Source organism: Carassius carassius, chromosome 31 (assembly GCF_963082965.1).
Source record: "Carassius carassius chromosome 31, fCarCar2.1, whole genome shotgun sequence".
NCBI classification, from domain to species: domain Eukaryota; kingdom Metazoa; phylum Chordata; class Actinopteri; order Cypriniformes; family Cyprinidae; genus Carassius; species Carassius carassius.
The window spans coordinates 4,365,830-4,377,182 of record NC_081785.1 but is presented as its reverse complement, the minus strand read 5'-3'; the positions used below and the strand labels follow the sequence as shown (position 1 = coordinate 4,377,182).

Sequence of the window (11,353 nt, the reverse complement as noted above, 5' to 3'; positions counted from 1 at the left end):
ATTCTCGTTTTTTTCAACAGAGTGCTCCAGTACTACATACTGTTTTTGAGACGCACTGTGAGAGCAGACATCCTGCTGAGGCAGGGGCTGAGGCTCGGGGAATGGCGCCTTCGCACCAAGGTGTTGAAGTTGAGTTGGAGAAGTTGGCCAGACTTGGGTGGATCGGTTTTGCGGCTCGAGAGAGCATCGCACTATCCCCTCTGGCTTCCTCTGACTCATCCTGCTCCATTGGGGCTTGACGCCAGGGTACAGACGTGGCCGAGGCTTCATTCCATCTACGAGCTATCAGAGTGCCACGAGAGCCCTCCTTAGAACAGTATTTGTAAATCCATGTTATGGTAAGTGTGCACGTGAAGTCTTTGCACACTTTCTGAAATCCACACTGTGGTAAGTTTGCACGCTAGTACTCTGCGTTCTTTCTAAAATCCTATATAGTGAGGGCTTCGCGCGGCTGCTTCGTGCCCTTTCTTGAGTCGGTTAAAGCCCCGTTCATCTTGGGCGCCACTCCACTCAGGTATCCTCTGATACCTATCTAGAACAGGGCGTTGCTACTAGAGTACTGTTGGGACAGCTCAAGTTTTTTGCGAAAGCTAGCAGTAGCCCCTGTGTGACAGGCAAGACTTAGTAGAAGAAAGTGCTAGGTTCTTAGCCGTATCCCTTTAAAGGAATCTTTTGTGATTCCAAGCCTTCAGCTCTACCCCGGGCCAAGGCCCTACAGGTAAGTTGGGTATGTAGCTTAGGCCTTTGGCCATAAGGGATAATGTCATAGACAGCCGTCGAACCGTCCCAGAGGTGACTCCCGGTGAAATGGTAGAGTTGGTACTTAGTGTTTGCCATGATTCTGGCCTGCACTCCCCTCAGCATGGCGGCATGGGTATACTGTTCCCCATAGTGTCCCCTCAGAGGACGCAGTTCGAAGTTCCCTTGACAGGGAACGTCTCAGGTTACGAATGTAACCATGGTTCCCTGAGAGGGAACGAGACACTGCGTCTTCTAGCTCCCTGCCATGCTTCGGACGCAAGCTTCACGAAGAATATAAGTGACAAGCTTCACGAAGAAGATAAGTGACGGGTCCTACGGGCGCGTATTTATAGTCGCGCTGGTAGAGACGTCAGAGGCTGTCGCCGGCCAACATGTTGCCGTTTTTCAAAGTATGCTTCAGACAGGGGTCACGACAAGGTGTTCCCCATAGTGTCCCCTCAGAGGACGTAGTGTCTCGTTCCCTCTCAGGGAACCATGGTTACATTCGTAACCTGAGACGTTTTCCTTTACCTCTCCAGTACTTGCTTTCAAAGTCTTCAAAATACTTGCATACCAAACTGAGTGGTATTTCATCATGAAACAGAAGGGCTAAAGGCGTGAATCTGTATCCCACAGTCTCACTTCACCCACTGGATCCCTTTGCAATATGGCTGCAAAACCTCTTCTGCCCACCCATCATCTTAGCACACACTCTGCTCAATTCAATATGAACACGCTGAACACTTCTTCAAATAAAACATTATGAATAGACAAAGTAAGTTTACAGCAAGGCAGATCTTGTATATACATATATAAAAATATTTTATTTCCCATCATAGAAATGTGAACTTTAAAGGTACAGTACAAGGAAAAAAAAACTTTTGAAAAAACAGTTTTTGGTTTCTGATCCAGGTTAACAAATACAAAGCATTTATATTAACAGACAACTAAGATTATAGAGCATAGATACATATATTATGCAAAAGAATACAAAGTATTTTCTGACATTTTTCAGAAGGTATTTGTTTGAATACATGTTCAGTGGTGACCCAAGATATTCAAATCTATGTTGACGTTTGGTTTTTAAACTAATGATGTTCTTAATCCGTGCATAATGCAAAAGACTGTTTTTACAAATTCATTAATTTGCAAATCTGAAATCTCAGTGCAGACTAGCAGACTTTCCCGCCTTCACTTTGACTTCCTGTTGCGCACTTGCACTATTTATTTCCCTTCTCTCCTTCAGAAAGTTTTTGAAAGCACCGGCCTCTTTACTTTCATCTATGACTGTTGGGGAAAAAGTGACATCATTAACACCTGTGTTCAGGGGCGTCGGACTGGGGGTATAACCAGTACTGATTACCAGGGCCCCAAAGGAAGAGAGGGCCCTTGAAAAGTCTGGAATATATATTTTCAGGGGGGGGGGGGGGCATTAGTGCCCGGGATCTTGTGCAGCGCCTCTGCCTGTGTTACATGATGTGACAGCATTTATGGTTCTTTAAGGGCTATTTGAAGTATCCTCACCCGTGCGATCGATGTCATCGCTATCGCTGTCTATGTCTTCCTCAGCTTCATCAGGGTTGCAGTGGGTAAAGATGAGGTCACTGGGCCCACCAAGTTCTGGGGCATCTGAAGAATAAAATCAGATGTGACAGTGTATACAGGGCACATATTTTTGGAGACAATGCCAATGAAGGATCATAGACCAACTGATTGCATAAAATGATATACATCTGTTCTAAAAAAGCAATTCAGGTAAAATATACACTATACTGTGCAAAAGTTTTTTTATATATGTGAAGAGTTATCTCTTTTTTTAATGAATGAACAGAGACATGACCGTTCTGAATGAATGTACCAGCAGGAACTGCTCTCATGTCCTTCCAAAGGCGTTCCAACTGCTCCTGTTGTTTCTGACTCTGAGCTTCAGCCTGAGTATGAGATGAATACATCAATAACAGTCAGACTTGACCTTTTCTCATGGAACGAAAAAAAGGGAAATTTTTATTTGCCTTTCAAATGAAATAAATAAATTACAAAGTGCCAACAAAAAAATCTATAGTTTAATAAGTGATGGAAGGATATTTGTGGAATGGCCAGTTGATTTATGACTAGTTCATCAGCCCACATCAATGATTACTCACCAACTCTCTGTGCAGACGTTCATATTCAGGACGATACTCTCTGCAAGACAGTAAAACGCATCAAATGTTTGTAGAAAAGCATTCATTTATCTTTAAACATATATGTGTATTGCCCTTAACAACACATACATCACTATCATTCAAATTAAAAGGAAACTGCTCCTATTACCATTATAATAAACTAAGATATAAGTGCAATAAAAACATATACAATTGTAAATTTAATTCAATATTCTAAAACAACCCATTCAAAATAAATTTTATTTTCATTTTGATTCTTTCTGAAGTGCAGCTTTTTGGTCCATGCTGAGTGTTTTCAGTGTAGACAGCAGTGCTATTTTAGTATTATTTATTTACTATAATAGTGTTTACTAACATTTTGAATGAGCTTTTATTTTTATATTTATCATTTTAGTCCTGCATCCACTCCACCGCAAAACTGTGATCAATGATGTCGGTCTGATAAAGATACAGAAAAATACATGTTGTGCTGAATAGTTTAACATTATAGAACAAATGGCTTGCACTGATTTGTTCCATTCAAAACTAAAAACATGCTCATAGAAGATGACACTGCATTATCCACCAAAGGCCTTATTAAAGGATAATATCTGCCATTTAATCTTTGAACAGAAACTGTATTCATACAGTCAAAATTCAAAATTCAAAATTCAGAACAATATAAATAGTACACTAAATGTCGATAATATATACCAATAAACATAAATTGCCTATTAAATATATTTGTTAATATTTATTTAGAATTCATTTTGTTTAAATATGAATAAATTAATATGAATAAAATAACTGTTAGTATATTTAATAAATACTGCATACATCTAATTTTCTTGTACAGTATTCACATCAGACATCTTGCTTTGGCCATTCACCATTAAAATTAGCATGACAGTTGTTATCATTATTACCTTGTTCATGACGACTATGAAAGGTAGCTTGGTCTAGTAGAATGCTGGAGAAAAAAACAAAACAAGATATTTTGGTAAGAGCTTCTGAAATCATGACATAACTTTCATAACACTGAATTATATACAGTGTGAATGTAACACTAAGAAGTGCAGAAGTACACTGTGCTCTGAACTTGAAAACAACACGAAAATGTTTTCTGCAGTTTTCATTTCCAAAATATTGCATGAACAAGAAATAAAAAATAATTCTCAGACACTGACCTGCAGGCGTAGAGCATGTTGGACATAAAGGTGACCGGATTTACACTTTGAGACGTGTCCATCACATAAATAACCACACAGGGAAAAGAAGAGGCCTAGAAAGGAAACTTTATAATGTTTAAACTCCAAATGAAGCAATGCAAATGTAAGAAATCCACAGTAAAAATAATCACGTGTAAAATAACAGTCACATACCAGTGCTTCAGTTATGATGGTTCCAGATGCAGACATTTGTGAACACCTCTATTTGCCCGAGTGTCAATTAAAAAGAATATTTCATGCATGAGACTGTAGGGATGAGCAAAATATATGGGTATCACCAAATCTACTGAATACAAACTTACTGGTGGTTACTTTGCTTTTTCTCAATAAACTTCAATGCCTAACAGAGGAGACACAGAAATGGTAAGTTAAAAACAAAAGTACGTGGAAATAAGTGTTAAAACAGTGACATCTATTGGAATTTTCAAGTGCGATACCTGATCAAATCTAGTCGAAAACAGGTTGAGAGATGTGACGATTTCTCCATTTGGACCTAAACCATATCTGTATGAGAGTCCAAGACAATACACTCATATGAAATTCAATTAAACCAGTTTTCAGTCATTTGTGATTCACTGGATTTTTAAATATGATTTCATAGACTAAAAGTAATGTCTATCTAAAATAACATGAAAGCTGAGCATAACTGCATTGTAAAAAAAAAAAAAAAAAACTACAAGAAAAAAAGAAAGAAAGCAACTAGCTATGGAAATTTCATGCATTTTTAAGAGTTGAATGTATGTAACTTGTCCGGGGCAGTAAATCATAAATTTACAATTCACTGATATTTCAGGTTTTCCATGAAAATGCACTTTAAATAAGCTTAAATCTTTTGAAAAGTGAAAGTTTAAATAACATTTCATGCCTGATGACAATATGCATGATAATTATGATTCAAAGCACAATACATCATTTCACACTGAAAGGATTCTGTTTCATGACGTCCTTGTAATTGACAGTGTCTCTGATATCTGCAAGGAAAAACACAGTAAGACTTGATCTTTGACATTAATGTAATAAACAAGATGCACACCAATACCGAACATTTGTTCAAAATAAAAACCAAAGATGTCTTTTTGTCCAGTGTTTTAATCAGTGAAAATAACCCTGAGCGAAACTTCACTGCTTTCACACAGTGACCACAGATCAGACTGCAAACCCAGTTGGGTTTTAAAATCACTTTTTATTTTATTCTAACAAACACAAAACAACATGCGTAAACTGGCAAAAGCAACTTGTAAAATCACTAAAATTATGTATTAAATGAATTTGGATTTTTACATTTGTTTTTAAAACTACATCACTCATACGTTTTGTCGTGTATTTCTTTTACTGTCTATGGCAGGGGTTTTCAACTGGTTCTGTGCCAGGGACCACCATTCTGACTAACAAGTAATCGGCGGCCCACTATTGTGTGTGTGTGTGTGGGTGTGTGTGTGTGTGTGTGGGGGGGGGGGGGGGGGGGGGGGTACTCCTTACCTGTTAGTGGGATTTCTGGGCGTGGTGACTTCCACACAGTCTGTCTATTCGTGGTGATATAGTGGTACATAGTGACAGCCTCATATCATTCTCTGGTTCCAGCCTTGCCCTGTACTTGTTCTTTAGATATGCCAGTGTGGAAAAACCGCTCTCACAGAGGTATGTAGTTGGAAAGGGTAAAAGACACCTCACTGCTTTTACTGTAAGCTCTGGAAATTCTGTCTGGCAACTTATCCAGAACTTCACAAGGGGTTGTGTATCATACATATGCCTCCTGACAGAATCTGTGGACATCTCTATGAGCTGATCCTCTTCTACAGTAGTTAAGCTTGACCCTGCTGCTGCATCATCACTGAATGGGAGCAGGATCCATTTGCTGTCACACTCATCAGAATCATTGAAGTACTTTCGGAATTGAAGCACAAGCTTCCTCAAATGCTCACACACAATGTCTTTAATGTCAGTGCTGTCAGAATATTCCTCAACTGAAGGGAACATAGCCAAGTTACCACTCTCCACTCTTTCTATCCATCTTGACATTTTTTTAACAAATGCCTCTAGTTTTTCATAGAGCTGCAGGACGTTTGAATCTCTCCCTTGCATTGAAGTGTTCAACTTGTTAAGCTCTGCAAAAACACATTCACAGCAATGTGCAAATATTCTGGAAATGTTTGGAAAAATTAATTATTTAATAGTGAAATTACGTAGGCTGGAATGCATGTCACGGACCACATGCAATGCCGGTGGAAAACCCCTGGTCTATGGTAGCTATTAACGTAGTCAGTTACGTAATCGTTCTGTTCTCGAGACAATCGGGCACTTGCTCAGGAACTAAAACGAGCATCGTCTCACTGGAAAGTGAGTGAGTAACAGTTACATACCAATTTTGGTTGGAAAAGGGACATCATGAACTGCAGTGTCTAGTTTGATAACATATGGAGGAGTTTTCTTGATGTGCAGGTAAACTGTGAGCCTCTGGTGGAACAAGAAATTATATATAGATATAGCCCATCATAAATTAATTCAAGCTTTGGATTTCGCCGCAGTCGCCATAGACACTAATAAAGTAATGTGTACTGGCGTAAAATGAGGGGAAAAAACATCCTGTCGTTGCTACTTACGACCCCTAGATGGAAGCAGATTCAATAGGATTTGTTTGGTTTTAGAAAGTGTCACAGACTGCGATAGTTTAAAATAGTATTTAAAAAAAAAAAATATATATATATATATTTATATGAACCACGAAAAATGTCAGTGAAGTATCTGGATCATATTGCATTCCAAAAAAACGAAAGAAAAAAAAAGCCTTAATAAATAAATATGTATGTATTGAATGTAGCTATCAACAAAAACATGAACCCTTGGTGTTTATTCTATTTGGCTCTGCTTTTCCTCATGTCAGGGCTGCATTAACACAGACTGAGTCTTCTGAGCGCATGGTGTGTGCACAGGGCTTTCAGTTTACACTAGACATTCCTCTATAAGAACAGAACTGCAGAAAGCCATGTTAACATGGTCTGTGTGTATCATTTAACAGGTTTATTCAGTTGTGTCTGTCGACAACAGTTTCTTTACATGAAGGTGTAAGGGCTGGTGGCTCTGGATGAGCTACTAGACACCGTAAGCTTGCTTCATATTCATATTCATATTCCTTGGAGTAGGAGTAGACAGACTATAAATGACATCAAACTTGGTGTACTTGCAAAACTTTTATATGCTACACTTTTAGAACAATTAACAGCCAACCAATCGGAATACTGTAAGTAAAACCAAGAGAAAAATATTCCAGTGTTTAGTTCTGTTTACACTTTCTTCAGCAACCACTGATGACTGACAAACTTTGTTCACATTTCAGCAGCTTCATTAGTAGTCTTTTCATGGTGTTTCTGATGACAGATTTACTATTGTTTACTGATCTCACTTTTAAAGACTGTTGGCAAGAGAAGTTTATACACTCTCAGAATAAAATGTACAAAAGCTGTCACTGGGGTGGTACCTTTTGCAAAAGGTAGGCCTACTAATATGTACACGGTACAAGCATGTATCATTAAGGTACTAAGATACATCCTTTGGGGTAAAGAAAGCTGTACCTTTTCAAAGGGACTGTCCCAGTGACAGATTTTGTACCTTTTTTGTTTCTGGGTGGGTTGTGTCTCATGTTGAGACCTTTGATGTCTCTTTTGGCCAACATTCAGCATTCGGGTGAAATGTCAAGAACATGACTTGCCATTATCTACTGTGGGAATGTTTTCTGCCATACTTAACCATGTTTTTTTTGAGCAGTATCTGCTGATATAATTTTTCAAAATAATATGCATTGTTCATAGAGGACGTTTCAAGGACATTGTTCATACAAGAAAGCGTTACCTTGAACTTTTGTCTAGTTTTCCAATAAAAATATCTCCACAACAGAATCATTTAGGGCTAAATTTACAACCCATTCATTCATTCATTCATTCATTATTATTTTTATTATCATTATTTATTATTTCACAATGTTTTTATTTTATCTTTTTTTTCTATATAGTTCTTATAATATTTAGTTTGACTTCCTGAGGCTGATAATCAACATAAAAAAAAAAAATAAAAAAAAAAATATATATATATATATTAGGGATGGGACGGTATGAAAATTTAATATCACGATTATAGTGACTAAAATTATCACGATTATCAATATTATCACGGTTTTGTTGAAACGAGATGAAAGTGTTCAAAAATAGTTGATGCTCACACTGAAAACATTTCATCAAGTTTTATATTTAATAATCAACAAACAACTAATAAAACAAGCAACTCTATGCACTTAATTTAAAGAAAGATTAAATTCTGTGGCATTTCCTTCCTTACAATGAAAAGTGTAGAAGCATAGAAAAGCATAGAAAAGTCACTGACTTTCGCCATTCCTTCTCGAAAAAAAACAAAAAAAACATTGTGCGCTGCGCTTGCGTCAGACTGTTGCTGGCTGGACATGATTTAATAGTGAGTTATTAAAACCGCGATAATCAAACACGGTTTTAATGATAATTCATTTTTAAACGATATTACAAACCTTCAGCACATTTTATCACGGTTATCAATAAAACCGGTTATCGTCCCATCCCTAATATATACATATATATATATATATATTTATACACACACACACACACTTTGTAAAAAAGTATGTTTTACAGAAAATAATATTTCAGTTTTTCTGCTTCAAAATTCCATGTTTAATACAATGTGTTACTTGGCTTTTTTGTAATTGTTTTGAAATTTACTAGCAATTTCTGAGGAAAATAAAATGTTTTTTAATAGTTTTAGTCCAATTTTGCACTACTGTATCTTGAATTATGTTTATTTAAATTTTTTTAGCCCACAGGCGAATTGCTTTCTTTTTGTTTTAAACACTAACATCATCAAATTTTTTTTGTTGATGGAAAATTTGGTTTGTTTTCTCATGGAGCGAATCTTTAATTTGTTTAACACACTGAGATCAGTTTCCTTTCCCTTGCACACAATCCTGATCCATGTTGCATCCAATATTTATAGTTTTGGAATATCCTCTCTAAACACACCGAAAATACGAAATAGATTAAATTAAGGATTTCTTTTGGACTTAATGCATCCGTGGCTTTGTTTAAAAGATCATTTGCATTCTAAACGTGTTTTGCAGATGCGCATGATTACAGCGAGACACATTATGATGGCTCCTTTCAGAGACCCCCTCTGGTTATAACACTCTGAGTAATGAAAAAAGAAATGTGCATGTGGTTTAAATTCATTATGAACGATGCAGAGTGGGGAAGAAGATCCCTCTCAAGTGAATCTGATACTGAATGTTGTATTCCTTTGTTGCTTATCATTTATTTCATTTGCTGCATATAGATCTAATGTGACCTCTAAAGCATAGAGAAAACTTATAGCTGTTTAATTCAATGGCAATACAAGTGTGAGAAACAGTAATTGTCAAAATTGCCATTGCACATATCATTTTTATCTGCAGCACCAACAAAATGTGGTTTAGATAAGAAACCAATAGTGATGCTTGCCTAGATAAATCTTGTGTTGGATGCCAATATTGGTTTGTGGCTGACATGGCACTCGTGCAGGGTTGACTTTGTGGGTACAGGTTGTGAACTTAAACCCCATTTAGGTGATGTCAGTTTCCAATTGATCTCAGACTTACGGCCTCTACGGGACTCTTTTCAGAGCTCAAAGTTCTTGTCAGTTTAATCAGGTTTTGGAGACAGTGAAAACAAACGTGTTGTCTAGTGAAGAATCTAAGGGAAAATGAAAAGCTTCTGCCGGTGACCTTTCATCCATGATCACAGAAAGACCTCCAAAAGACTTTCAAAGATAACAGACGTATATCAACATGAGTCCTGCACTAAATGTAACAACATCTCACAGACTCAGGCAGATTGTAATGTGATTTTCATAATCTATATATATATATATATATATATATATATATATATATATATATATATATATTGGTTCTCCACATATGCTTTTTTTAAAGTTGTCAATAAAAAAAAGAGTTTTAAAAAGGAAATACTATTTCAGTCTTTCAAAATGTAGAGTTTATTTATGACTGTGAAATTTACTTGCAATTTCTGAGTGTAATCTAATTAATATCCTATATGCCTTTACTTTGTGCAAGTTATAAGATTTGTTTTTTAAGAGAATATTTGACACTTTTCACAAATACAGTGCAGTAGTGTTTAATAATAATGTCAGAAGGGCGATACCAAAAGAAGGTGCATAACACCCATCATTATAACCTTAAATATGCTGTATTGAAACAAGTTCATACTTAAGCTATGTCTGAGGCAGGGATTTCCAAACTTTCCCAGCTATGGTGGAAGCACTGAAGTCATAGTCGGCAAACAGCCAAAAGTAACTGCAATAGGACTGCAATAAAAATAAATATGCCATCATTGCATATAAAGGCCTTCGCACTGTATAAAATACATTTGTCTTCATAGCAACCCTTGTTCCCTTTCGAGAGTACTCTCGTACTGCGTAAGCTAGCTTATGCTATGGGAAAAGGTCCCCTTTTCTCGAGAATATGAAGCCAAAAATTATCCTTAATTTTTAAATAATGTAAAACGCAGTGCTGCAGCACAGCAGACCCAAGCGAAGCAGCTCGCGCGCTTATTGGCTGTGCTGCGGCAACTGCAGCAACCTATGGTGAGGCGGCGGAGAGGAACGAACCAATGGGGGCGCTTCGCGCCCATTGGACGTCAGAGCGCGCCAAAATAGGCGTGGCTGGAACTATATAAGCCACCGCTTCACCATAGGGATCAGATTTCATCTCCTTCAGCGATCTCACCTGCACTTCGCTGTCTTCTCCGGAGAAGCCTCTACACGCCGTCGAAAAGCCTCTCAGCGGGATAGCACTGCAACGCAGATCTGAGGACGCCGGCTCGTGCTTCATCTCGACGCCGCCTTCAGCACTCGCTTCCTGCTGCGCCATCCGGCGTGACTATATCCTTTACAAAGCTAGTGTGTTTGCCGCTGCATCACACCTTTTTCTCCAGAATTCGAGGCGTTGTTTCAAATGCCTCGGGCCTGCGCTTCCTGCCGAGGCCCTCTGCCCAGCGAGGACCGCCACATCATCTGTGTCTCCTGCCTGGGCCGCGAGCATGCTGAGAGCGCACTCTCCAAGGGCGGCTGCCCTGAGTGCGACAACATGGCTATATCGACCCTGCGGGCTCGATTAGCTCAAACCAGCCACGATGCTCCACCCGCTCCGCCTCTTCTCTCTCAAGT

General features: G+C 38.1%; 1 long non-coding RNA gene across 2 annotated transcripts in view; it reads right to left on the bottom strand.

The window, feature by feature from the left end:
- Positions 1–2,604: 2,604 nt before the first annotated feature.
- LOC132112006 (uncharacterized) overlaps positions 2,605–11,353 on the bottom strand; it is a 39,457-nt gene continuing 30,708 nt past the window's right edge. Inside the window, exons 1-4 of one of the 2 annotated variants that reach the window (XR_009424864.1) lie at positions 4,268–4,431; positions 3,812–4,167; positions 2,886–2,925; positions 2,605–2,672 (exon numbers count right to left, since the gene is read on the bottom strand). This is a non-coding gene — a long non-coding RNA (uncharacterized LOC132112006). Of the gene's footprint in view, positions 2,673–2,885; positions 2,926–3,811; positions 4,168–4,267; positions 4,432–11,353 lie in introns of those variants that run through there. The other variant, XR_009424865.1, reaches the window with a different exon arrangement.